We start from the raw sequence: 27472 nt of genomic DNA, 5'->3' as shown, positions 1-27472 counted from the left end.
ACGGCCACTCCGAATTTTACCGAGTTGGTGGTAGCCCTCCATGCGTGGGCGTTCTGAGTTCCTTTTCTGTAAATATTGAGCTTCGCTAGTTCTGAAATTACTTATGCTTTTGTGCTCTGCTACAAAGTGTCAGAATAAGTTTAGCGTTGTGTAATTGGAACTCACTGATTTTTATAGGTTCCGGCATTCTACAACCCCAACAAAAACATCTTTTTTCCTCATTTGAACGTTGAGGTCAGCGTGGGAGGCTACGTACTTTGGTATGGAGCGTGGCTTCCGGGGATAGAGTGAGTAGTCATTGTCAATGATGGAATAGCAGGCCCAGTGTGATCGAACGCGGTGTGTGTGTGTGTGTGTGTGTGTGTGTGTGTGTGTGTGTGTGTGTGTGTGTGTGTGTGTGTGTGTGTGTGTGTGTGTGTGTGTGTGTGTGTGTGTGTGTGTGAAAACTTTTTATTTACAGAAGTCCTGAGGCTCGACTCTTTCAAGCCGAGGCGGGCCGCACCCACGCGGTGCCAAACGCGGACGATCGAACGCGGTGCCACCCAAAATAAGAAAAATGCTTCGCTGTGGTCACCGAGCAAACACAGATATAGGTTGCCGTCAAGAGAGTATACAGATAAAAATTATCTTTCGTTTCTTTCAAAACTCAGTATGGTGCAAAAGTCATAGCTAATTGCTCATTGGAGCTTAAAATTCTCGAACATGGCGATACCTTCATTATGAATTGTATCCGGAATCCTCACCGTCATCAGCAGCATTTGCATGAGATGCCGATAAAAAAAAACACGGAAGAAAAACACCAATATCCTGCAGTATGAAGATGATAGCCTCGGAATACCCGCAGGGGCGTCTGCGTAAGCAGGCGTTTGGTGTGTTGCGACACCACGAACCCGAGCATATGAGGGTTGGACACTCCCGCGTCTTACCGTGCGCGGCTTAGCCGTGCCCGGGGAAAGGGGGATCCTGTAGGTTGAGCCGATGCCGGGTGTTTGGACCTTTATGGCCCCTCGGCGGAGGCAACACATCTATTTGGCCTCTGCTTCACGTAGACGGTACCCCCGGACTGACCCACCCGGGGGAAATCGGTGGTCGCCATTTCCTGTCCCTCTCCTAAATCTTTTGCTTTCATATCAACTTACCTTTCTGTCCTGTCATCTCCTTTCTTCCCAATTTTTTTCTTTTTCTCCCCAGCGGTTTGGGTTAACCTGGCGCCCTATATCCAACCTTGCGTATATGGCGCATTGGGTTGTAGCAGCGATGCACGGCTAGCGTGTGCAAGTCAATGCTCTGTCAAACTTATAGCGTCCCCTTGTTGGGCTCCATGGTGGGTGGCTGCTATTGCTGCCGAAACAAATACAACCAGCATGCATAGAGCATCATTTCCTCTACTATCCGATCGTACCGCTGCAAAGCGCGTACGCACCGAAGCCTCCCTCAACTTTTTCGCCCCACGCAAAGAATCCTTCCCACGCTACCACGTAATCCACAGCGATAAACCTGAAAAACCAGTAAGGGTTATTTCACCTTTCCTTGTCTCGAAATCTCTAACTGACACCATTGGAGCAGGCTATAAAGCTAGCAAGATGGCAAGCGGCGACCTCCTCCTTGAGGTTCGTGACAAGCTGCAGCATGAAAAACTCGCAAATCTCACAACCTTCGCAGACATCCCAATAACAGTGACCCCACATCGTTCCCTCAACACAGACCGAGGCGTGATCTCAGATTCCGACCTGTTAGAACTTACTGAAGCAGAACTATTAGAAAGCTGGCAAGACCAAAATGTCATTCACGTAAAGAGGAGAAAAATCAGGCGAGACAATAACGAAATTCCCACAAATATCTGATCATTACAGTTGGCTCTTGTGTGCTGCCAGAAACCCTCGAGACAGGCTATACCAAAATCCGTGTAAGACCTTATGTTCCTAACCCTCGTCGATGTTTAAATGTCAGAAGTACGGGCCACGGCTCGCAAAGCTGCCGAGGTCAACTCACCTGTGCAACATGTGGTGACAAAGACCACACTTCCGAAAACTGTTCAGGAACACCCCACTGTGTGAACTGTGAAGGTGACCACCCCGCATATTCTCGATCCTGTGAAACAGTGGCGCACCGACGGGGGGGGGGGGAGGGGGGGGGAGGTGGTTGTAACCTCCCCCCCCCCCCCTGAGGCCGACTTAACCCCCCCTTTTGTTTAACACCTTGTCTTTCCTTGCGCATTTGAGTACTACAACTAAGATGTAAGATGCGAAATCGTCTGCACACTCGCAAAAAGCGCATTTTTGACAATTTCCCGTGCAGAAATTGAAATTAGTGTCTGTTTAGATGGTATTGGCAAACTGTCGAGCCCCCCCCCCCCCCCCCCCCCCTGGAAGAGATCCTCGGTGCGCTACTGCTGTGAAACCTGGAAAAAAGAAAAAGAAGTGATCACACTGAAAATCAAAGAACACGTATCGTTCCAAGAAGCACGAAAACGTGTTTCTGTTTTTCATACCGCAAGGTATGCTGGTGCGGTGCGCAAGGGGGCAGCGTCGCAGCAGACTCCGGCATCGGCCCGCTCCACAAACAGTGTGGCTGCGGCTGTGCCACCAGGCCTCTTGGCGAAAGCAGCTGACGTCGCTTCGCCGTCCGCGAAAGGGGGCCCGTCAACCTCCGGGTTGCTGGCCCCAAAGGTCTCGTCCGACGTATGGAGGCCTACACGTCCAACACTGCGCTTTCAAGGGCGCGTGTCCAGCGCCTCACAAGAGGCGATGGACATAACACCTATTCAGACGGCGCAGCCAGCGCCTAAGGAGCGGCGGGATGCTCTCGACCGCTCCACAAAAGACAAAGCTCGCGTCACGGCGCCTGGAAAGGGCCCCGTGAGCTAATATTAGTCTCTTAAACACACAGCACAATCACTTTCTTCATTATGGAGACACAAATACTACAATGGAATGTTAGAGGACTTATTCACAACCTCGACGATATAAGAGAACGCCTACACAAACATAACCCAAAGTTGCTGTGTGTTCAAGAGACACATCTGAAACCTACAAACACAAACTTCCTTCGTCAATACACCATCTTTCGAAAAGACCGCGATGAGGCTAACGTCTCGTCCGGTGGTGTAGCAATAGTTGCCGAGAAGTCGGTGGCTTGTCGACATGTGACCATTCAGACGGCCCTTGAGGCGGTGTCAGTTCGGGCCATTCTATTTAACAGACTAGTAACTGTCTGTTCCATTTATATACCCCCCAATCATCACCTTGAAAAAAAAAACACTTTTATAAACTCATTGACCAGCTTCCCGAACCTTACATTCTCGTGGGAGATTTTAACACTCAACACATTATGGGGAGACTCGCGATGCGACGCGAGAGGTCGACTCATTGAAAATTTTCTTCTGACCTCTGGTGCCTGCCTTTTTAATAAGAAAGAGCCGACCTACTTAATGCCCACCACGATTCGTACTCATCGATAGATCTAGCAATTGGATCAGCTTCTCTCCTGCCTGACCTCGAATGGAGTGTCATTAACAATCCTTTTGGAAGTGACCACTTCCCCGTAACTTTAAACTTAATAACGCAGCATGATAACCCTCCCAATATTCCTCGATGGAAATTAGCATCGGCTCACTGGGAGCATTTTAAAGAATCAACCTATTTACCACGAGATTTTATAAACAATTGTAGTATCGACGATGCTGTTGCATATTCTCCTGCTTTTATTATTGATGCTGCTGAAAAGTGTATCCCACAAACGAATGGTGGTTCACTTAAAAGACGTGTTCCCTGGTGGAACGAAAACTGCAGAGAGGCGCGAAAGAAACAAAACAAAGCATGGGGCATATTGCGCCGATTTCCGACTGCTGAAAATCTCGTTGAGTTCAAGCACGTCAAGTCACAGGGAAGGCGGACGCACACACAGGCAAAGAGGGCAAGCTGGGAGAGGTTTCTCTCAAGCATAAACTCTTACACGCAGGAAGCGAAAGTCTGGAATGGCTTGAAAAGACTTAATGGCCAGCAAACCCAGCCATTACCCCTGGTCGATGACCAAGGGAATACATTGAAACACCAAGCTGACGCTCTTGGCGAGCACTTCGAGTGCGTATCCAGTTCAATTCACTATTCCGAGGCATTCTTAAAACACAAATATATAGCAGAACTCAACGTAATAAACCGCAGATGTAGACATAACAAACCTTACAACCTCCCCTTCTGTATCGCCGAGCTGAAAGCTTCCCTGACTGCTTGCCTTAGCTCTGCACCCGGACCTGACAAAATCATGTACGACAGGATTAAGCACTTTCACGAAGACACTCAAATGACACTGCGTGCACTGTACAATGTTATATGGGCTGCAGGACACCTCCCATCTACATGGAAAGAAGCCATTGTAATCCCTGTCTTAAAACAGGGCAAGGACCCATCCTCTGTGACAAGTTATCGCCCAGTTGCGCTAACTAGTTATCTATGTGGGCTATTCGAAAAAATGATTAATCGGTGTCTTCTACATTTCCTGGAATCTAACAGACTACTTGAACCTTACCAATGCGGTTTCAGAGAGGGCCGGTATACAACCGACCATCTCGTGCGCATCGAAACAAACATTCGGGATGCTTTCATACATAAACAGTTCATATCTGTATTTCTAGATATGGAGAAGGCATATGACACAACGTGGCGTTACGGAATCCTGCGCGACCTGTCGGCAATGGGCATCCGCGGGAACATGCTAAACGTTATAGGTAGCTACTTGCAGAATTGTACTTTCCGGGTCAAAATAGGTAATGCGCTGTCCCGCTCATTCATACAGGAAACTGGGGTACCTCAGGGAGGCGTGCTCAGCTGTACGCTCTTTAGAGTCAAGATGAACTCACTCCGAACATCATTGCCTTCAGCCATTTCCTATTCCGTGTACGTCGACGACGTACAGATAGGTTATAAATCTTGTAACCTTACACTGTGCCAACGACAGGTTCAAGTTGCCCTGAACAAAGTCTCTAAATGGGCCACAGAAAATGGCTTTAAAGTAAACCCAAATAAAAGCTCATGTGTTCTATTCACATGAAAGAGAAGGCTCTTAGCAGACCCTGAAGTGGAACTACACGGTCACCTCATACCAGTAAATACAGAATATAAATTTTTAGGCACAATTCTAGACTCTAAACTGACTTTCATTCCCCACATAAAGTACCTTAAAGTCAAATGCTTAAAAGCAATAAACATTCTTAAAATATTGTCGCACACCACATGGGGCAGTGACAGAAAGTGTTTGTTAAACTTATACAAAAGCCTGATTCGCTCACGCATAGACTACGGTGCGATAGTCTATCAGTCCGCCGCCCCCAGTGCTTTAAAGATGATCGATCCTGTTCATCACTTAGGCATCCACCTAGCAACCGGAGCCTTCAGAACAAGCGCTGTGCAAAGTCTTTATGTGGAGTCGAATAAGTGGCCCCTAAATCTTCAAAGGTCCTACTCTAGCTTTATGTATTTTCTGAAAGTAAACTCAGACTGTCGACATCCTTGTTACTCCATCATAAATGACACTACGTGTGCCACACTTTTCCATAACCGACCTACAGCAACGGAACCCTTCTCACTGCGGGTGAGGAAACTCTGAGAGGAAAGCGGTGTTCCACTGCTTCAGCATCATGTAATGTCTCCGGCAAAGCCGTTACCGCCGTGGCAATGGCAACTTATAGAATGTGACACATCGTTTGTTGAGGTCTCGAAGCATGCTCCAGACGCACATATCGGGATGCACTTTCGTGAACTTCAGTCAAAATACTCTTGCCCGGAATTCCTTACTGACGCATCAAAGTCACATGCTGGCGTGTCCTATGCGGCAATCGGTCCATCTTTTTCTGAATCCGGTGAAATGCATCTAGAACAAGCATATTTACGGCTGAAGCTCATGCCCTATTGTGTGCAGGGAAGCATATAATGAAAGCAAAGCTTCCAAAATCTGTTATATACACCGACTCTATAAGCGTAGTAAAGTCATTAATGTCTCCTAGTAAACCCCAAAACCCTGTGCTCGGTGAGCTCTATTCAGTGCTGTGCTCAGCATATACGTCTAACCAACGTGTCACAATATGCTGGGTGCCCGGCCACAGAGGTATTGTGGGCAACATGCTTGCAGATGAAACTGCAGTTTCCCTTGTAAGAAAGGGGAACACCTCCTCTATAGCTGTCCCTGCAATCAATTTGAAACATTTCCTGCGCAAAAGCCTTAGGAGCTATTGGCAGCACTTATGGGACGCGGAAACAACAAATAAACTTCACGCCATTAAATCACAATTAGAGAATTGGCCACCCACTACGAAAACACGACAAACCGAAGTCATTCTTTGCCGCCTTAGAATTGGCCACACGTATGGCACGTATTCTCACCTGTTGACTGGTAATGTACCCCCTTCCTGTAGCAAATGTGGTGAGACGCTAACTGTAATCCATGTCTTAATAGAGTGAAAGGAATTAGAGCCTCAAAGAAAGAAATATTTCCCCTTAGCATACAAACAACACATTCCTCTACACCCAGCAATGTTTCTGGGCACAGAACCGTTTTTTGACTACAGGCTAGTTTTAAAGTTTCTTGAAGATGCCGGTACATTGCGAGTCATCAGCCCCCTACATTCGTAGCATATCCTCTCTTAGAGGCTGCTGCTGCGACAGCAATTATAGTAGAGCACAGTGTCTCTCAGGCCCTTGCGTTCAAGGGCACTGTTGAGGCACCGGTGCTACTTTCACGTACACGTTTTATGACATCACTTCAGAACAAACCATCCATGGTCATTGCTCACATCTCCGGTCACTGTCACCATTTTAATAGTTATATGTTTTACGCAAGTTAGAGCGACTGATTTTAGGCCTATTTACAGCCATTCAACATCCACCATTTCATAGTAAATTCCTGTATCTCATAAACAATTAATTGGAAACTCATTACCATGTGTGTGGCACTCTTTGGCCATATCTGGCACTTGCGCCATAAAACCCCATGCATCATCATCATCATAGCCTGGGAATGTTCATCTGCTTGAGAAATTGGGCAGGCATCGCGGAATCCTAGTTCATTAGCATCCGAGACAACGACGCGCTGTTTAATAAAGATTCTATGGGTAAACGAAGGACATTGAGATGATGGCATACGGTTATAGTTTTATATGCTGACGGTAGCAGGCAACGAGTGGTACATTTTAAGTCCCAACCTGTCCTTTAGCTGGAGCTGCTAAGAAAAAAGGGCAAACGCCGACTGTATGGGAAACGACACATTACGAGCATGTGCGACATTTCGCAGAAATGACTACACTCGTTGACTACCGGAATATGCATATTTTTTAAGGACGAGTTTCACTTCATTGTGCCGCGGATGCAGGTAGTCCCTAGCGGGTTGAAAGGAAACTGTGACATAAAGTAAGTATATTTCTTCCGTGACGAAACAGGCTTAGTCCTCGAGATGCGGATACAGGATAACATGATAAAAGATAACACAACCGGAATGCAGAGATATTAACCACAAAAAACGTGCAATTGGCTACCTTGCACACGGAAAGGCCAGAAATGAAGCATGGAGGGATAGGGACTTGAAAGAAAATTGTCATTGGGCCAATGGCGACCAGACAGGCGATCATCTTAATAAACGCAATAGCCCATTCTGCATTCCCTGTGCACGCAGGAACGGATCTCGTCTGTAGACACAGGCTGGTCGTCGAGTCAGGTCTTGTTGTGACTACGTGTAGGTGAGCGACTACATCTGTGCATGAGGCGACACCCACGATTGTTGCCATTTTAGAGATATTGTCGCTAACTTTAGCGACTTTCTTGTCCCTTTAGCGTCGAATATTTCTACCTAGCCCACCTTTGGGCAACAACAGCTTGGTCTATCAAATAAAGTTCATTCACTCAGTGAGAAGCAAGCGGAAATCTTAACGACGTGACAGAACAATTGGGGACATTTTAGCGGCTTCAAAGTTAGGAAAGTTGTTTCAGAAAAGGTCGTATAAAACACAGTTTACTATTCAAAAGCGACATGTAAGCGGCCGAAATTAGCTGCGTGACACGTGGACTCAGCGGCGATTAGGAAGCAGCGACTTCAATCACATAATTGGTCTACACACTGTGCTCACAGCATGGTGGCCTTCACCGTGTTCAGTGTCTCCTCAAAAATGGTCGTTTCTTTAACGCGACAGCGTTAAGGGCCCCGTGTCGCAGAAAATCTGGCGTCGGCGTGGATGTCGGCGTCCGTGGGGGAGAAAATCATCCGCAACCACCCCGACCGCGCAAGCCCTTTGTCGTGGTGCAAGGTGTTAGTGAACAAAAACTGAATTTCTCACAGTGAAATCCGCCAGAAAAATGGTAAAGTACAACTTAAGCACAACCTACAGACATGGTGGTGTCGGAATGTTATTTGAATGCACGATAAAACATAATTCTGCTACGAGGAAACTCAAACACAAACCCCTTTTGCCAGAATTTCTACCGGGTAAGCTACCGCGCGCTCAGGTGGGCTACTTGCCAAAATATTATCCAGATGGCGCTCGCATCCACGGCAGGTTAGGGAGCGTACATGCAACGCTGTTTTAGGGTGATGACAATTAACACCAAAATTTCGACCACTATTTACCGCCAAATTTGGTGGCTATAGCCATTTTGGCACCCAGTCTCCTTAGAGGTCGCGGTGCATTCCTGATATTTTTTTGCCACGCTCTGATGTACACATGCTGGCACGCGAATGATTAAATTTATTTAATTTAATATTGCACAAATGCGCACATGAAACTTGCATGTGTATTTAATATACTAGTTGTGTTTTCCTTTTATTTTACGATATCAAACTTATTTTTTATTGCTTGTCGTGCGACACATATAAAGCAATAATTTATAAGGCACGATGGCGTGCTCGTGGTAGTATTATCTCACGCCAAGAATGTGAACTTCATTAAGCATTGTCGTTGCCTTCCACTTGTAAGGGTGTTTTTCGAAGTGTGCTGTAATAAAGACTGTGCTTACGAGCCTGTTTAACTAAAACGGAGACGTGCCGTGTATTGCGCTCAGACACGCTATATGTCTCTGGCTGCTGAAGCCAAAGTTTATTAAAAGAAGTTAATTAATTTCACATCATCAATGGTTGCCGGAAACGTGGTCTGTCGGCTGATCTTTCGCCATTTTGGTCGCCACATTTAACCCGCCAATTTAACTGGCAGCGGCAAGTACCCTTACAAAGGCTATCACCACCCTAAAACAGGGTTGCATGTAGGCTCCCTACGGCAGGTCAAATTGGGACTTGGCCTGCCTAATGCGTTATGGACACGCGCGCGCGTCGGGGCAATAGAAAACAATGAAGAAAATGTCTTCCCAGCAATGCATTTCTGTTTAAAAGTGAAGCCGACATTAAGGTGATCGGTGTAAGCTTGGTCTTTGTAAGCTGGCTTTCCCACGTTCTGTGTTGCAGTGATTGAAGCCTACTTGTCGGATGGGAACGATGCGATGCGAACAGGTCCCGATAGCGCTATCGCGTTTTACTCCTAAAGGCGAAGCTTAATCGTCATCCAGTTTGTTTCTTTATAGTTTCCGAAATTAATTTACATCTACGTTAACGATCTATGATCTACACTTTCACTAAATACGTCCGATTAGCTGACATTTGCAAGCGTTGAAGTTTACTGAACCCATTGCAATGAATTTGATGGTGAGATATAGAACGCAGTAAGTAAATAATAAGGAAGGTTAACTGCCGAAACGCGTATATATTGGAGCGGCTGAGACTCTTCCACGCGAGTCTTAACACACGACTGTCTCATCTGATGGCTTTTGGGCAAATCAATACTGCGAGGAGCTTCCAGGTAGATCAAGGGGCGGAACCATAGTATTTGACCTGCATAAAGGTCACGTAATGGTCATCGCCATGTTTACATTTGACCAAGTGCGTGTCGCAGAATATAGCTTTCCTTTTACGAGTGGCGAGAAATAGAAAATTCGCAGGAATACTATGACGGATCTAGTGTCCTTGCGCGCGAGGAAAATCACATTGCTCGTACTTTTGTATCGTGCTGCATTTGTAACCTCAAACTCTGATCGTAAAGGCTGAATTTCAGCTGTTATTGTCCTTTATGGTGCAAGTATATTAGTAAAGAAAGAGTCTACTACACACTGCGCGTAAACTTACTGTTTATTTCTTAACTCACACGAACCTTGGGGTAAACGTGAGACTTTTCGGTAAATAATTTGCGCCTCGTTAACTTTTATTATACTGCCCTGTGATGTCTTGTCCTGTCCTGTCGACAATGCCTACGTTGCCTAAAATTTACGAGAACGTTCCAGCGACAAATGTGGCTACATTGGTGTAATATTTAGCGGTAATTCAGCGAAATGTTGTATCACTCTAGCAGCACACTCCAAGCAATATGGTAACATTGACAACCATACAACAGATGAAGGTAAAGTCTAAATGGGAGTGGTATTATAGAGGCGAGGCCCCCCCCCCCCCCTCCCCCCCCCCCTCGTGATTCCCTAGAGAGACTCCACAGGGTCATTCTCCTTGGCCTTTCCCTGAAAGTTTGTTTTGCAGCTTACAGCAGAAAAGCGGCGAGAACTACTGGAGCAATGGTCTACATGCGCTCTGAACGCAGTGCCATCAGTCTTCTAAGAAAACTCTTTTCGTGTGGTTCTCGATTGTGTCGTTATATTCAATATACATTTTCCTTCATTAAACAGAAGCAATAATGTCTTCTCTAAATTTTGTTTTGTATTGCCTTGTATTCTAATTACTCGTGAATTTCTTGTGCTTTCCTTACTTGATAATTATTTTGTGAACTCAACGCGATAATTATTTTGTGAACTTAACACCTCTGTATGGTCTTTCCCCCCTATGTAATGCCCGCAAGGGCTCTTAGGGTATATCACATAAATAAATTAAATATATAGACAAACTAGGAAATGAAATCTCGACATATAGCGCCAAAACTCGATTAACCCAATTCATTTACTGAAGCGTCTGTAATCAGCACGAAAGGTGAATAGGCTCTCTTCTATCTTCGTCTTTCTCACTCACTTTTAATCTTTCCTGTCTCCTTTTCTCTTTCATTTACTTCCAACATTCCTGGCGGCGAGGGATAACCTTGTGTGTTATAACTACCCTTGGTTATACGTATTTGGTTATAGCGGGAACATACGGCTGGCGTTCATGAGACTTGTGTTTACAGGTCCTACATCGTCCCATTGTTGGGCTCCATGGTGGGTGGCTGGCATTCCTGCCAAATGAATATTATTTTTATGGCTTACTCTTTCCCCGCGTTACCTGATCGCCCCCAGAAAAGGGGTGCAGCGAAGAAGTGTTTCAATTTTTGCGGCACCACAAAGAAAACTTACCTCGCTACCACGTCATACACAGCGTAAAACCTGTAAAGGCAGTGAGAGCGATCTCTCCCTTCCTCGTTTCAAAATGTCTAACAGAGACAATAGGAGCCGGCTACAAAGCTACGAAATTCGCTAGCGGCGACCTCCTTCTTGAACTCCGAGATATGAAACAACTTGAGAAACTACAGAACCTAGTATCCATTGGAGACTTTCCCATCACTGTGACCCCGCGCCGCACTATGAACACCAGTCGTGGTGTTGTTTCGGATGATGATTTGATGGAGCTAAGTGAAGCAGAACTGTTAGAGGGCTGGAGTGACCAAAATGGAATCAATGTCAAAAGAATTAAGATGAGGCGTGACGGAAAAAAAATTCTGACCAAGCATCTCGTTCTAAGCGTCGGCACAAGTGTACTGCCCGAGACTATCGAGGCAGGCTACGTGATGATCAGAGTCAGGCCGTATATTCCTAATCCCCTGCGATGTTTCAAATGCCAGAGATTCGGCCATAGCTCACAGAGCTGTCGCGGTCGAACTACTTGCGCCAAATGCAGTGCTTCTGAACACACGTCTGAATCATGCAATAACACCCCACATTGTGTAAACTGTGAAGGGGAGCACGCCGCGTACTCGCGGTCCTGCCCATCCTGGAAAAAAGAAAAGGAAATTGTCACAGTTAAAGTTAAACAAAACATCTCGTTCAAAGAGGCATGAAGGCAGGTGTCCTACCTGCCAAAAACTAGCTTTGCCGAAGTGGTGCGTCAGGGGGCTGCGCCACAACGGCTTTCGGCGGCTGTCTGGCACACGCGTAGTGAGCCAGCGGTGACGCCATCCACCCCATCGGCGGCTGCAGCTAGTGCTGCTCCACCATCTCAAAAAAAAAAAAAAAAAAAGGGGCCATCGACCTCCGGGCTGGTGGCCTCCAGGGTCTCGTCTCTGGAGACGAGGCCTTCAACGCGAACAAACCGCTCTCAAGAGCGGGTGTCCAGCGCGCCGCAAGAGCCGATGGAACACATCTTCCAGCCATACGGCGCAGCCAGCGCCAAAGGAGAGGCGAGAATCTCTCGACCGCTCCAAAAAAGAGAAACCCCGCATTACAGGGCCTCTAAAGGGTTCTGTAAGCTAACTTTCTTTTCTTAAACACACAGCAGAAAACTCTTTTTAATATGGGCACTCAAATAATTCATTGGAACGTCAGAGGTCTCCTTCAAAATCTTGACGACGTCAAAGAACTCCTCCACAAGTTTAGTCCTAGGGTGCTGTGTGTTCAAGAAACACACCTCCAACATACACAAACAAATTTCCTCAGACAATATGCCATTTTTCGCAAAGACCACGAGGACACTGTCGTGTCATCCGGTGGTGTGGCTATCATAGTCGACAGAGGTGTTGCGTGTCGGGAAATAAAACTTCGTACGCCCCTAGAGGCAGTTGCTGTCCAAGGGGTGCTGTTTGACAAGCTAGTCACTATCAGTTCCATATACATCTCTCCCAGTTATCAACTTAATAAAACCGAATTTCAAAACTACATAGATGAACTTCCGGCTCCATACATAGTTGTCGGAGATTTAAACGCACATAACTCATTGTGGGGAGACTCTCGTTGCGATGCGAGAGGTCGCCTAATCGAAAACTTTTTTCTTCAGGAGCATGTATACTTAATAAGAAAGAGCCAACGCACTACAGCGTGGCGCACAACACATACTCCTCCATAGATTTAAGTATCGTGTCGAGTACGCTAATGCCGTACCTGGAGTGGTCCGTTCTCAAGAACCCTTTTGGGAGCGACCACTTCCCAATTATGTTAAACTTAACAAAACAAGATATGTGCTCACCACACATTCCCCGATGGAAGGTTGACATAGATAAATGCGAACGTTTCCGAGAACTTACATAATTAAGCACGGATGATATTGCCTCCTTTAATATAGAAGACGCTGTGGTGTATATAACAGGCTTTATAATTGACGCTGCCACGAAATGCATCCGTCAAACTAACGGACTTGCGAATAAACGTCGCATCCCGTGGTAGAATGAAGAATGTAAACAAGCACGGAAAATCAAAACAAAGCTTGGGAACGACTTCGCGACTCCAACTGCCGAAAACTTGATTAGTTTCAAGCAAATAAAATCCCAGGGTAGAAGAACACGTCGACGTGCTAAAAGAGAGTTGGGAGAAGTACATCTCAGGTATAAATTCTTACACCGATGAGACGAAAGTGTGGAATCGAGTTAATAAATTAAAAGGCCGGGAGGTACACCCATTACCCTTAGTCAGTACCCGCCGTGGTTGCTCAGTGGCTATGGTGTGGGGCTGCTGAGCACGAGGTCGCGGGATCGAATCCCGGCCACGGCGGCCGCATTTCGATGGGGGCGAAATGCGAAAACACCCGTGTACTTAGATTTAGGTGCACGTTAAAGAACCCCAGGTGGTCCAAATTTCCGGAGTCCCCCACTACGGCGTGCCTCATAATCAGAACTGGTTTTGGCACGTAAAACCCCATAATTTAACCCTTAGTCAGTACCCAAGGTCACCCAGACAATCTGCCTGGAAGACCAGGCAGATTGTCTGGGCGAACACTTTGAACATGTATACAGTGCGTCCCATTACACACAAACATTTCTCAGGTTCAAAGAACACGCAGAGCGAAAGCCCCTTGATCGAAAATGTTCACGAAATGAAGATTACAACTGCCAATTCAGCCTAGTTGTACTTAAAGCTTGTCTTACTTGCTGCAACAACTCGGCGCCAGGCGGCGATCGTGTCGTATAAGATATGATTAAGCACCTGCACCCTGAAGCGGTGAAAACACTCCTGTCTGTTTTCAATGCCATGTGGTCGGCTGGGTATATCCCGTCCTGGTGGAAGGAGGCTATAGTCACCCCCGTGCTTAAACAAGGCAAAGACCCGTGCATATAGCCAGCAGCTACAGGCCAACAGTGCTAACAAGCTGTCTGTGCAAACTGTTTGAAAAAATGATCAACAGGCGCTTAATCTGCTTCCATGAAAATAACAAATTACTAGACCCCTTACAATGTGGTTTCAGAGAAGGTATGTCCATAACAGACCACCTTGTCCGCATTGAGTCTTATATTAGAGATGCTTTTACAGATAAGCGTTCTGCCTTTCAGTGTTTCTCGACCTAGAAAAAGCTTACGACACGACATGGCGCTACGGCATTCTCCGAGATCTCTCTGCGATGGGTGTGCGTGGCAACATGTTAAACACAATCGAAAGTTACCTATCTAATCGCACATTCCGCGTAAGAGTGGGTAACGCTTTTTCTAAGTCACTCACCCAAGATACCGGTGTGCCACAAGGGGGCGTGCTTAGTTGCATACTATTTATTGTAAAAATGCATTCCCTGCACACAGTCATCCCACGCACTATGTTTTATTCTGTTTATGTCGACGATGTGCAGATAGTTTTCAAGTCATGTAATATTGCCATCTGCGAACGACAAGTGCAGCTGGGAAGAAACAGATTGTCCAAATGGGCAGATGAGAACGGTTTTAAAGTAAATGCCCAGAAGAACACTTGCGTACTCTTTACAAACAAGAAGGGCATAACGCCTGTCCCCAGTATATAAATTAAAGGAGATGCGCTCTCTGTGAGCAGCGAGCATAAGTTTCTAGGCATTATTTTAGATTCCAAGCTTACATTTATTCCTCATATTAAGTATCTAAGGGCAAAATGCCTGAAGACAATGAACCTTTTAAAGCTACTGTCACGTACGACTTGGGGTAGTGATGGAAAGTGTCTGCTTAACCTGTATAAAAGTCTTGTCCGCTCACGCCTCGATTACGAAGCTATAGTTTATAATTCCTCAACGCCAAGTGCATTAAAAATACTAGACCCCGTTCACCATCTGGGTATCCGCCTCGCGACAGGTGCTTTCCGAACAAGTCCGATCCAGAGCCTCTATGTAGAGTCGAATCAGTGGTCACTCCATCTGCAGCGTTCATATAGCAGTTTCACATATTTTCTGAGCATACGCGCGAACACTGAACATCCTTCTTATTCAAATATAAATGACGTGACCGCTGCCACACTCTTGCATATACGACCGGCAGGGAGAAAGTCCTTCTCTTTGCGCGTGAGGAACCTCAGTGAGGAAATGGGTGTTCCAGTTCTTGAACATTGTCTTATGGCTCCAGGGAAACTGTTACCACCGTGGCAGTGGCAACTCATAGATTGCGATACATCGTTTGTAGAGGTCACGAAAAGCGCACTAGAGGCACACATTAAAATGCATTTCCTAGAGCTTCAGTCCAAGTACTCGTGCACAGAGTTTTACACAGACGCTTCTAGGTTACAGGCCGGCGTGTCGTATGCAGCCGTCGGCCCATCCTTCTCGGAATCCGGTGTACTGCACCCGGAAACAAGTATCTTTACGGCTGAGGCCCATGCACTATTGTCGGCCGTGAATCATATAAGGAAATCAAAACTTCATGAAGGAATTATATTTACAGACTCTCTAAGCGTCGTGAAAGCCCTGATGTCACTCTGCAAACACAAAAATCCTGTATTAATTGAGCTCTATTGCATCGTATGCAGACAGTAAATATCAAACCGGCATTTCATTATATGCTGGGTGCCGGGTCACAGAGGCATTGAGGGTAATGTGCGAGCAGACCAAATGGCCACATCAGCTATATCGCACACCACTAATCATACAGATGATGTTCCTTCAACAGGTCTGAAGCCTTTTTTGCGAAGGAAACTGCGAGGCCACTGGAAGCGCTTGTGGGACGCTGAAACAGATAATAAGCTTCATTTGATAAAACCACAGTTAGGTTTCTGGCCCCCCTGTAACGAAAACACGACGAACTGATGCCCTGTTCTGTCGTCTCAGAATAGGACATACATATGCCACCCACATTTTTTTGCTTACTGGCGATGGACCATCAACCTGTGGTAGATGTGGTGAGAGGCTGACCGTCCTCCATGTCCTCGTGGAGTGTCGAGAAACCGAAACAGAGAGAAAGGAATATTTTACACAAGCGTACCGATATCATGTCCCTCTTCACCCCAATATGTTTCTTGGTGAAGAACCGCTTTTTAATTCCAAAGCAGGTAGTTGATTTCTTGAACGATGTGGTCCTGCATGTTATTAGCCCAACTAGTTCGTAGCGCATCCTCTCTCCAAAAGATGCCGCTGTGATAGTAGTTTTTTATAGCACATGCCTCCAGGCCCTTGTGGTTCAAGAGCTCTGTTTAGGCAGTAGTGATTCTTGCCAATTACTGCATCTTAAATATTTTAAATATCGTGTCATTATTTCTCAAGGCATTCTTCATTTCATAGTACACCTCATTAGTCATTGCCATGATTTTAGTACATGTATATTTTAAGCACTTTACAGCGATTACTTTAGGCCCCTTTACAGCCACTCCACTGAAAACTCAGAAACACTGGCATGGCGCTCTTTGGCCATACTTGGCCCTTGCGCCATTGAACACCAAACGCCTCATCTACTTCTCAGAATTCATCGCTCCAGTGCAAACTCAGAAACACTGGCATGGCGCTCTTTGGCCATACTTGGCCCTTGCGCCATTAAACACCATACATCATCATCAAAGGTGAATAGGCAGTAAACAAATGTGAACGAAAAACTAGCGCTGATGTGAATATTGCTTTGATATTTTCATAACGCTGATTCAGATATAATCTCCAGATATTTTAAGAGATATACCAAAAACGATCAATAGCTTCGAGGACCACATGGCTCTTGCTGTTCCTTACCGCTAAGGTCGCCGGGTATAGTTCAAACTGGAAATATAAAAGTCACCTTGCTGATATTTTAGCTGGTACATCATCAAGCAGTGTTCGAGGGTGTGGATATGACCCGGAGGTACTTAACGTATTGATGAAATGTCGAGAGAACAAAAGTGCGTAAGTCGGGTGTTGTAGTTCAGGGTGTTGTACAGATCACCCAGGATGAGTCCAGAGTCCAGTTGAGTGGTCGTTCTAAAATGGAGAGCAGAAATGGGTGAAAGGAAGTCGCCGCCTTGCTTGTGTTAAACATTGTTTGGCAATAGGCATATTTAACTCTACCTGTGGCCACAACAGACCGCATTCGCATCCGGAATTAACCACAAAATTATCATGGAACAAGCGGCATGGAATCGCTAGCAACGTTGGTGCGTCCTTTATTAAAGCTCTATCTGTGTTACAAGGCGGGACCTCTGAAAGAGCAGCGCAAGAAGACGTGTTCTGCGTACAGGATGGATGACAGTTCTTGCAGCTCTGTCTTTATTTGAAAGTTGTAATGCTGTTGGTAAAGTTGTTATTTGAATGTTGTAATGCTACGTCGTCTGGGAGCACACTGGCTTTAGAGGAGAAATCTGCGACACTTCGACAGTTGTTGTGAATGTGGTTGAAATCCACAAATTCAGAAAAGCCGAAGCACGGAGTAGACTCTCGCACTTCGTGTCTGAAGTGGAAGACGGCCTATGAGCCGAAGCAACTTCCTCTGTTCTTGCGCCCCAGCTCTACATGCCTGACACAAGACAGTTTTAATTTAGCCTGTTTAACGTAATAGCGGGCTTAGCGGAATAGCGGGATTGAAATGCGCACAAAGCTAAAGGACCTGCAGCGTCTAGCGTACGCACGCTATTTTTCAGATTCAACGTATACCGTCTTTGCGTCATTTACGTTGTTTGCGTAAAAAATGGCGGCGGCCCCGGCCACCCGTTTCGAACTGAATTTGGTGTTGTTTTTCGCAGAATTATCTTCGCTCGTAGCAAATGACTGTGCAAACGGTTTTCGTTTTTTCTCACGCCGGTTGGACGACAGAGTATTTTGGATAACCTTGCTGAGTTTTCTAGATCGCCTTTCATTTGGAACGCGTCGAGACATAATGAGAGAAATTTCCAGAATGGTAGCGCTACCTATCGACGAAGTCGAGAGCTAGACTCGACTGTATATGGCCTCTGAGATCGGGCGATTTCGGAAGCCAAGGACGGTGAGGTCGTACTGATTTCACTGCTGGTTGGCAGACATGGACAGTACAAATAGAAAGCGCTCCCGCCTGTCATTGCGGTGCCTCTCCCACTTTTTTGACGCACACGCGAAGCTTTCCGAGTAGATAAGATCACTTATGCGCACTATGCATACGAAATTTAAAGCGTAATTGCAGCCTCACACTACGTAAACTACGCTATTACGCTATGCTAAAACGGGTTTACTGCAAAGGTCGTTTGCGGAGCGGCAACGCTATTTCCCTTAGCCCCTCTATTACGCTAAAGTAAACTAAAACTTAGGTAGACGCCGCTTTACTGGCCGCAGACGAATGAATAATTTCACGTTGTTACTGAGAACTCACATTTTTTTAAATATTCATTTCCGGGTTTTACTTAAGTTATTGTCCCTGGCTGCGTAGCGTATGCAAGGAGTGTACCCATGTGCCATGTACTACTACCCCGGTCGCTGTTCGCGCTGAAGACGCACCCGGAGACGAACAGCGAAGTGACAAACCTGATGGTACCTGCGCCACAGTGAAACTAACCAAGCACTGACAACAAACACTGGCTGCTTTGCCATTGCAAACTCTCTATCGGCCGTTATGATCCCGTGTGGACGAAAGCTTAAGCGGCGCTTACATAGGAGTAAAGCCCGCCGTCCTCCGTAGTACCTAGGCAAACGCACAGCGGAAACAGGAGTTCATAGCAATCACTCCCCAGATCTCGCAAAAATCTGCAGCAGAAGTAGCCGGATGCCCCTCTCGCAACTCACGTATGCACACAATACCCGAGCAAGTACGAGAAAGCCTTAGCAGGGCGGGTGCCCCGGAAAAACGTTGGTCCTGGATTCGAAACCCGGACCAGGACAAATTTTTGCACAACTGGAAAACTTGCTTTCTGAGAAACATGCATGGGTTTCGTTTGAAGCTTCGTGCTGCAGTCAGGTTGATGACAATATCCCTTTAAGGACACGTCCTCCATCATTCGGGATTCCGCAGAACTGATTATGCCTTTAATTAATCAAACTGATTCCTTTGCTGCCTTCTCCTGTTTCAAAGCGACCAGGTTTCTTCGGCACCTTGCCCATTTTCGTAACTCGGACTTTCTCCCCTAAAGCTACTTCCTCTCACGCAACCGAATTGACGGGCGCATCCTCAGGAACCCCATCCATTTGTGATGCAAACATTGTCGCGCGAGACCTTTATGTCATCTAAAGGAGTATATGTTGTTCGGTGGTATCGCTGCGTGACATTTCTACGGTAGCTGGTCTGACGGTCCCCGGCCGCGTTTGTCGTCACTCGAAATCCACTCTTTTTAAGCGAAGCTTTATAGGCTCACAAGTGTCGGCTGTGGTGGTGGTGTAGGCGGCGGCGGTGTCACGCTGAAAAGTGGGCCGATCCTGGCGAAAGTGCAGAAAGGGTCAAAGCTCAATGGCACATACCAGGCACAAAAAAGCGAGAGAGAAAGAAAGACCGAGTGAAGGAGACAGTGAGAAATAAAGAAAATCACCACGAAAGTCAGACAAAGAAACAGAGAAAGAGAGAGAAAGAAATAAAGAGAAAGACAGACAGAGAGAAAGAAAATCAGCACGAAGGTCAGAGAGAAAGAAAGAGAAAGGAAGGAAGAGATATAGAAAGAGAGAAAGAGAATGAAAGAAATAATGAGCAATTAAGAGAGATAGAGAAAGGGAAAGAAATAAAGAGAAAGAAAGACAGAGAGACAAAGAGAATTATACAAAATCGCCACGAAGGTCAATCAAAGAAAGAGAGAAAGAGAGAGAGAGAAAGAGAGAGAAAGAAATAGAGAAAGAAAGAGAGAGAAAGAAAATCAACACGATGGTCAGAGAGAAAGAGAGAGAAAGGAATAAAGAGAGAGAAATGAAGAAAGAGAGAGACAGAAAGAAAGAAAATTACCGCGAAGGTAAGATACACACACGACAAGCTTCGCTTACCCCCCTTTTGTCGACAGGGAAAGGGCTGCTGATTTTTCTATGGGTAATGCACATTTCAGTGCCATATAATCGCAAACTCATTTGTGACAACGTTTACTGTATTGGCGATATATGTTTCAGTAATGAAGTTTTTTCCATAAATGAAATAGTTCTAATTTTCATCCTTTCATTTAAATTACACTTCCAGCAGTGGATTCCATCCAATTTAGCAATGGTCAAGTGCGATGGCACTGGTTGCCATGCTTGTGGAAACACCGCTCTTTTTATAAGTCGTGTTTCCAACCGAGTCAGCCATTGTTAGCATGTCTTAACACACGAAATACTTTGCTAACGAGGCAAACACGCTGATTGTGGCCAACCCGTGAAAGAAAAAAGTAGGCGACTTTTGTCTAGAAGACCAGGAAAGAGACTCTACCATTCAGATTTTCAAGTAAGGGCGTCATGAAAAAATTTGGAGGACGCTTTAGCTTCGCCTTTAAGAGTGGAACGCGATAGCATTCAAAGATCCCTGGCTGCTTATCAGGCTTCCCGACAACTGCAGCTTTCTTTTGCCCCCAACTTCACCTCCGTATGCGGCTGCCGAGGAGGCGAGCGCCATCTGGATAATACTTTTGCAAGGTGCAAACTGCGGCGCGCCGCTGTATGAATGATAGAAATGCTGGAAACGGGGCTACTGTTTCAGTTTCAGCGTACGAGAGTTACGGTTTATCGTATATTCAAATTACAATCCGACGCTACCACGTCTGTGGGTTGTAGTTACGTCACACTTTACGATTTTTCTGACGCATTCTTCTTTGAGAAACTGGATCAGTTCACCAGCGCCTCTGCGCCACGCGGAGGGCCTGCATGTCGGGGTGGTTCGGGATGATTTTCTCCGCCACGCGCGCCGGCGCATACGCCGATGACGACACGGAGCCATTAACGCTGTCGCGTTAATAGAATTCAAACGCCGGACGGTTACTGGTGTAATGTGCAGTGCAGTGACCTGACTCACACTAAATTTAGGAGCGCAAGCGTATTTTCGCACTGTGACGAATCATTGTTATTTATCTTTGATGAGAAAGATAATCGCAGGAATCAAAGGTTCCGTGCTATTTAGAGGAAAGAAGTTTTGCGATAGCCAGAACTGCTACGCACTTGCTCGGTCGCTGCATTGAAAAGCTACTGAGCATCTGCGCTTTAACTAAGTAGATAACTTGTAGCATAGAAAAAAAGTAATTGAGTATAACCTTTCGTCTTCGCAAGGAAAACATTCACATGTGCCCATCGTTTGTTTTTTCCGATGACCGTTTCTTCTCACCGGCTAATCACTGTTGTAATGTTATTCCTCGGTGCCAAATAAAGTGTTCGCCCAATATGGAGTTCATTACTCACAGTTTCTTGTCTGGTTCTCAGTCACTACAACGTGATAATATAATGACATTACCACTAAGATTCAGAAAAGAGTGTTAAATAATTCAATATCCACAAATTTATTGTGGAAGAAATTAGACATAGGAGCCAGTAACAGGGAGTCAGTTCAAATACACAGTACACAAACGGCATAAACACTGGTAATCTCCCACAAGCAATACATCTAACATAGGCCTGCATTGCGTGAGCCCGTAGCGCTTGGAAACACATGATCATTTGTACATGCTGTTTATCTCGTGTATGACACAATGGGCTACGAGCCGGCGTGGTTGCTATGAGTTTATTTGTGCGCCTTTCCTACCCCGGATGCGGCCGCCGTGGCCGGGATTCAATCCCGCGACCTCGTGCTCAGCAGCCCAACACCATAGCCACTGAGCAACCACGGCGGGTCGGATTTGAAAGCCTTTTTAGAACATGCTAAGGACAGTTGTATTATTCTTCCGTAAACGTGCGTCACACTAGCAGTGCCCAACCTTAAGCTATGTCGTGCAATTCTGCTAATTATGCAAGATCTCACCATCGACTTTTCCTTTTGTTTCAGCGTTGCAGCACAAAACAACCATGGAACACGCTTAGCTGGTGCAGTGCAGAGTCCTCAGTTTGGCGAGTTGACGTTGCTGCTCAAATTCTACAAGGACGGCTGTATCTTGTCGAATGCCGACGACACAACGAATATACCAAGACTGTCGGCTTCTTTCAAAAGCATCAGCTTGGATGAACTCTACGTCAAGCCCGATCCGGTGTCTTTCTACGAGTTTAAAGCTGTGAGAGTCTATCCATATCTATATAATAGCTATTGCAGCTAGCCTATTGTTTAGTCAGGCGGGCAGTCTGCGCTCACTGAGACCATTTTAATGCGAATAGCATTCTTTGCCTACTTCAGCCATCTTGAATCTATCTATCTATCTATCTATCTATCTATCTATCTATCTATCTATCTATCTATCTATCTATCTATCTATCTATCTATCTATCTATCTATCTATCTATCTATCTATCTATCTATCTATCTATCTATCTATCTATCTATCCTACGGCGTGATATCTTCAAGGTCGTTTCTTCAACTGGACGTATATCAGAATAGAGATGGGCCGGCGTGACATGCACGCATACATAACATGAATGAGATCTCATGAAATCAGTGACATTACTTATTTGTCATGGCAGGTATTATCGTCATCATCAGCCTATATTTATGTCCACTGCAGGACGAAAGCCTCTCCCTGTGATCTCCAATTTCCCCTGTCTTGCGCTAGCTGATTCCAACTTGCGCCTGCAAATTTCCTACTTCATCACCCCACCTAGTTTTCTGCCGTCCTCGACTGCGCTTCCCTTCTCTTGGTATCCATTCTGTAACTAATGGTCAACCGGCTACCCATCCTACGGATTACATGTCCTGCCCAGCATGGCATGTATGTCATGACATAAATGGTACGAATGACATGATGCCGTCGTGGTCGTTTAACTCAATATACTTCAGGATATGAATGAAATGCATGCATGACCTGACAAAGATGACATGACATAAATGTCATGGCATAAATTACATGCTTGCCATAACATTATTGACGAGTTTCATGACATGAATGACAATACATACAGTGCGTGTCATGATACCAATGACATCACATGCTTGTCATGGCATGTATATCGTGCCACAAATGATACGAATGATCTGTTGCTCTCATGGTCGTTTCTTTAACTCGGTATACATCTGCATATGAATGACATAACGTACGTGCATGACCTGACATAAATGACATTACACCATGTTATCACATTAATGACATGCTCGTCGTGACATATATGACAAAAATCGCATGACATGACGATGACAAAACATGCATTAGCATGTAATTCTATGTTATTCTTGTCATGCCACGCACGCCTGTCTCGCCACACTTTCCTAACTGACACATATCCCATGAAACAAATAACCACGACGCCATTATTATTTATGTCATTCATGTAATGAATGTCATGTCATTTCATGTAATGGATGTCATGAGAAGGGAACTGACCTGAAAAAATATGTCATGACATTAATGTAATAAATAAAATTACTATAATAGGTTAAATTACATGACATTTGTTTCGTTAACTATATATACTTCACGACATACATGTGTGGAAATTGTAATGCTATGTATGTGATGACATACATGCGTTCATGCACGGCATGACATTACCATGAAAAGAACTTATGCTGACCGAACAGACCAAGTTGTCTACTAACTTGGGCCGATGACTATATGCTAGTGTTCGTGATGCGGTGATGGTCGCTGAATCGTAATTCCAGCTTCGTAATCGAACTCTCGCTCCTTATCCTCGCGTTCCATCTGCGCTCGAGACAGGTGGCGCGCTTAGGAAGAACCCATCATCTCGACAGCAGGGCACCGGCTGGTGGTTGCATCCGTTATAACAGCGATGGAAAAGCAAGTTTCCAGCGAGCCTGAAGAACACGAGTACCTGCGCCAGGACGACAGGACGTGACTGAGACAGACGAAGGGCTGTATTGACCCTTTTCGCGGAGCAGTTTGCTTTAGAGAAACGAGATGGCGCTCACGGCGGCGCGCCATACCTGTCCTCAGCGACCGCGCATGAATACGAAACCATTACCGCTTCTACCTTGCTTCTGTGCGATCAGCTGTCGGAAATGCAATTGAGTTTTCGCTAACACACTGTGCTCCAATTATGGTAGATCGAATCATGTGATTGAAGACGTGTGCAATAGTTGGCTGCAAAAATAGTGACTGGCATTTTAAGGAATAGAATGAATCTGTGTGGCCAAGTTCGCGGACCGCTGCTGCAACTGTCCGAACATGTTACTTCGTGATGTACGGCTTTCCTCGAGGATACAGAAATTTGCTCATCCGCCAGCCTTGTATCGCTAACCTTCAAAGAAAGGGCTTCATCCCCAGAACGTCGGCAAGAGTGAGTACCACTCGTTAAACAATGACAAAGGGAGTAGCGCCGCTTCCTGTCATAGTAAGTTTCGCGCACGTTATCTATACACATCAATCCCGGTCATGGCGGCTGCATTTCGATGGGGGCGAAATGCGAAAACACCCGTGTACTTAGGTTTAAGTGCATGTTAAAGAACGCCAGGTGGTCCAAATTTCCGGAGTCCCCCACTACGGCGTGCCTCATAATCAGATCGTGGTTTTGGCGCGTATAACCCCATGATTAATTAATTATTACCTATACACATCTGTCCCAAATGGCAGGAAAACTTAAGCCCATTCTATCGCCGACGTATCAAGAATAAGTGAATGGACGCATACTTGAATATATGCGCACTGTATACGCACAATAAATGACGGACTACACCTATGGCGCACGAATGGTCGAAGCTGAATGTTTCGTGAGGGTCCACAAGAGTAAGCGAGTTACTAGCTGTAATATATATTTGCTACAACATATTACAATGTACAATACAGCTACGTTTCAAGCCTTGTGCGCAGCAACAACAAATTTATAGGAACTGAGCACACCCGCGAGCGATTAGGCAGAAACTGACAAGCCACTGCTTCAAAATATTTGCCGAATATAGAACAAAAAGCAAAACACACTAATCCTGACTGAATTTATAATCGGAAAGCTTGGAATACATATTTAGCCCCGCTTTTAGAACAAGCACCATATACGCTGCTTGCGCCGTTCGGACATAGCTTAATCAGCTCCGAAAGCGCTTTTGCGTGTTCTCTGAAGCTGTGATTAAAACTTCTTGTCGTCCACCAAGTCACGGTCTACAATATCTCCGAAAACAGAGGTTTTCTAAGCCGCGCCGGCGTCATACACTTCCATTGTAAACAAGGAGGCAACGGAGGCAGTTGAGGCAAGCAATAGATGCGTCACCACGTGATCAAACATGGCAGCGCCCACGGGATCTCCGCGAAAAGGGTCAATATCTCAGTCACGTCCTGTTGTTTGCGTTGTTACTCGTTTTCTTCAGACATATACCAATAGACCTTAGTTTATTCCAGCGAGCGTTGATTTCCGGGCGCCTCCTGGTTCCTTTTGAAACTCGTACCGGGCTTTCACGGCTCTTCTCGTCTTTACCAGGCCGCCTAATCAAACTAGGCGTGCTCTTTCATGGTGCACATAGTGCCCGAGTACGGCAACGCTGTATCGAATTTTACAATGACAGCGTTAACACGGCTCGGTCAAGGCGAGCAGCTGCAACACTACGCTTGTCCTAATGACTATAAAAGGACACGGGTTTTAGGCTGTGCTGCAGTAAACCCATTTGTGATCTCCAAGTTACACCACGTGCTGCCATCCGCGAGCATCAAGTTTCTGTTTCTTAGCCACCTCGCACGTTCATGCCGCCCGTCGACATGCAAATCAGGCGTTTGTCGTTACCGACGTAATCGTCTTACTGCTGTCGCCGCACACACGCGCTAGCTTCAGTTCTAGTTCACTGTACTCGAATCGCAAACACAAATAGTGGATTCAGACAAACACATTAGTTAACCTGGTAACGCTTTGCGGAACCCGAAACAATGCTTTATAGCTAGGAGCTTGCAAAATCCTTCGCATAACGTAGATTTCCACGGTGCGTGGGATCTGTTTCCTTTCGTATTCTACCTTTCAACGCGCTGAGGCCCGCAGTGTAACACCTTCGATGAGAGTACATAGGGCTCCAGAGAGATGATGTTGCATTCAGCGAACATGCATTCAAAGAGTCGTGTAAAAATGTCTGCACTTTTGTGACAGTGATCTTTTCTCTGTGTTCTGTGATGAGCATGGAGTCCTGCTGATTGGTGTCTTTACTGGGAGATTTCGAAAGACAAGTCCACCGAGCAGTGCAGACGCCTTTTTTTGTCAGTCTTTTGAGCAAACGTGAAGCTGGCGAGGTATGGACTGCATTTACTTGATGAGGTCACGGAACAATGGCGCAGAACAAAAAACAATACGAATATTTGTGGTGTAAACACGAAGTGAACTTGCCCGCGGGCGCTCGCAAGGTGGGCACTGCGAGAGAAGACGACGAGAAAGAGAATAAAACAGCTTGCCCAAGGAACGGGTGTTGTGTATGTTCTTCTCTCTTACAGTGTATTCTTTTTGGATGAGACAGTCTTGCCTATAGCCTCGCGTCAGAAATTGGCAGTACTTCTGAAACGAAAAATTTTGCCTTCAAGCACACCTGACTTGTGAACATATGTTACTTATATACTGGCTCGAGCACCCAATTTCCCTCTTTTTTGCCGTGTTTCAGTTACGTCCACGCATTCATGTGAAGTTGGGTCGGTCGCAGAGTAACGTTTTTGCTAAACCAGGCAGTGCGTATTTCACAGGATCGCGAGGTCCTTATTGTTCTAAATTATGGCTCAAGAACTTTCGCAAAATTGGCTAATAATCACCAAGGAACAACCCATATGCGCCATCTTTTTTTAAAATGGTTTCGATATTGAGCAATAATGAATAATTTGACAAAACGCTTTTTTGCAGGTGACGGGGTATATAAATTACTAGCAGCCTACTTCTCGGAGAACCGCAACAGCACCAGACAGTAGCGGCTGGCCGAATCAAGATATTCCGTTGCTTCAATGACGACAGCACCTGTGCTTCCATTGTTTGTGCACTTAATCTTATAGCCATTTTAATCGCTAGTTTGCACAAACAATTGCTTCCACTTCTTTCTGTATTTTTGTTTATTTCACCAAACAATGCCTTTAATAACATTAATGACCACCCGCCGCGGTGACTCAGTCAGCTAAAGGCCCAACCACAAGGAACGGATTTTCGGCGTTGGCGCCGGCCGGCGCCACGCGACGGCGGCCGGCGGCGTGGAGAACA

The 27472-nt window shown here is 45.8% G+C and overlaps 1 long non-coding RNA gene across 1 annotated transcript; it reads left to right on the top strand.

Annotated features, from left to right (window-relative positions):
* On the top strand, window positions 1–27220 carry LOC125944599 (uncharacterized). Its single transcript, XR_007466300.1, has 3 exons — window positions 1–287; window positions 22211–22433; window positions 27125–27220. It is a non-coding gene; the product is annotated as an uncharacterized LOC125944599 (long non-coding RNA).
* Window positions 27221–27472: the final 252 nt, after the last annotated feature.

Source organism: Dermacentor silvarum, chromosome 4 (genome assembly GCF_013339745.2).
Source record: "Dermacentor silvarum isolate Dsil-2018 chromosome 4, BIME_Dsil_1.4, whole genome shotgun sequence".
NCBI classification, from domain to species: domain Eukaryota; kingdom Metazoa; phylum Arthropoda; class Arachnida; order Ixodida; family Ixodidae; genus Dermacentor; species Dermacentor silvarum.
Note: the sequence above shows the minus strand (reverse complement) of the source record. Positions and strands in the feature narration are given on the sequence as shown.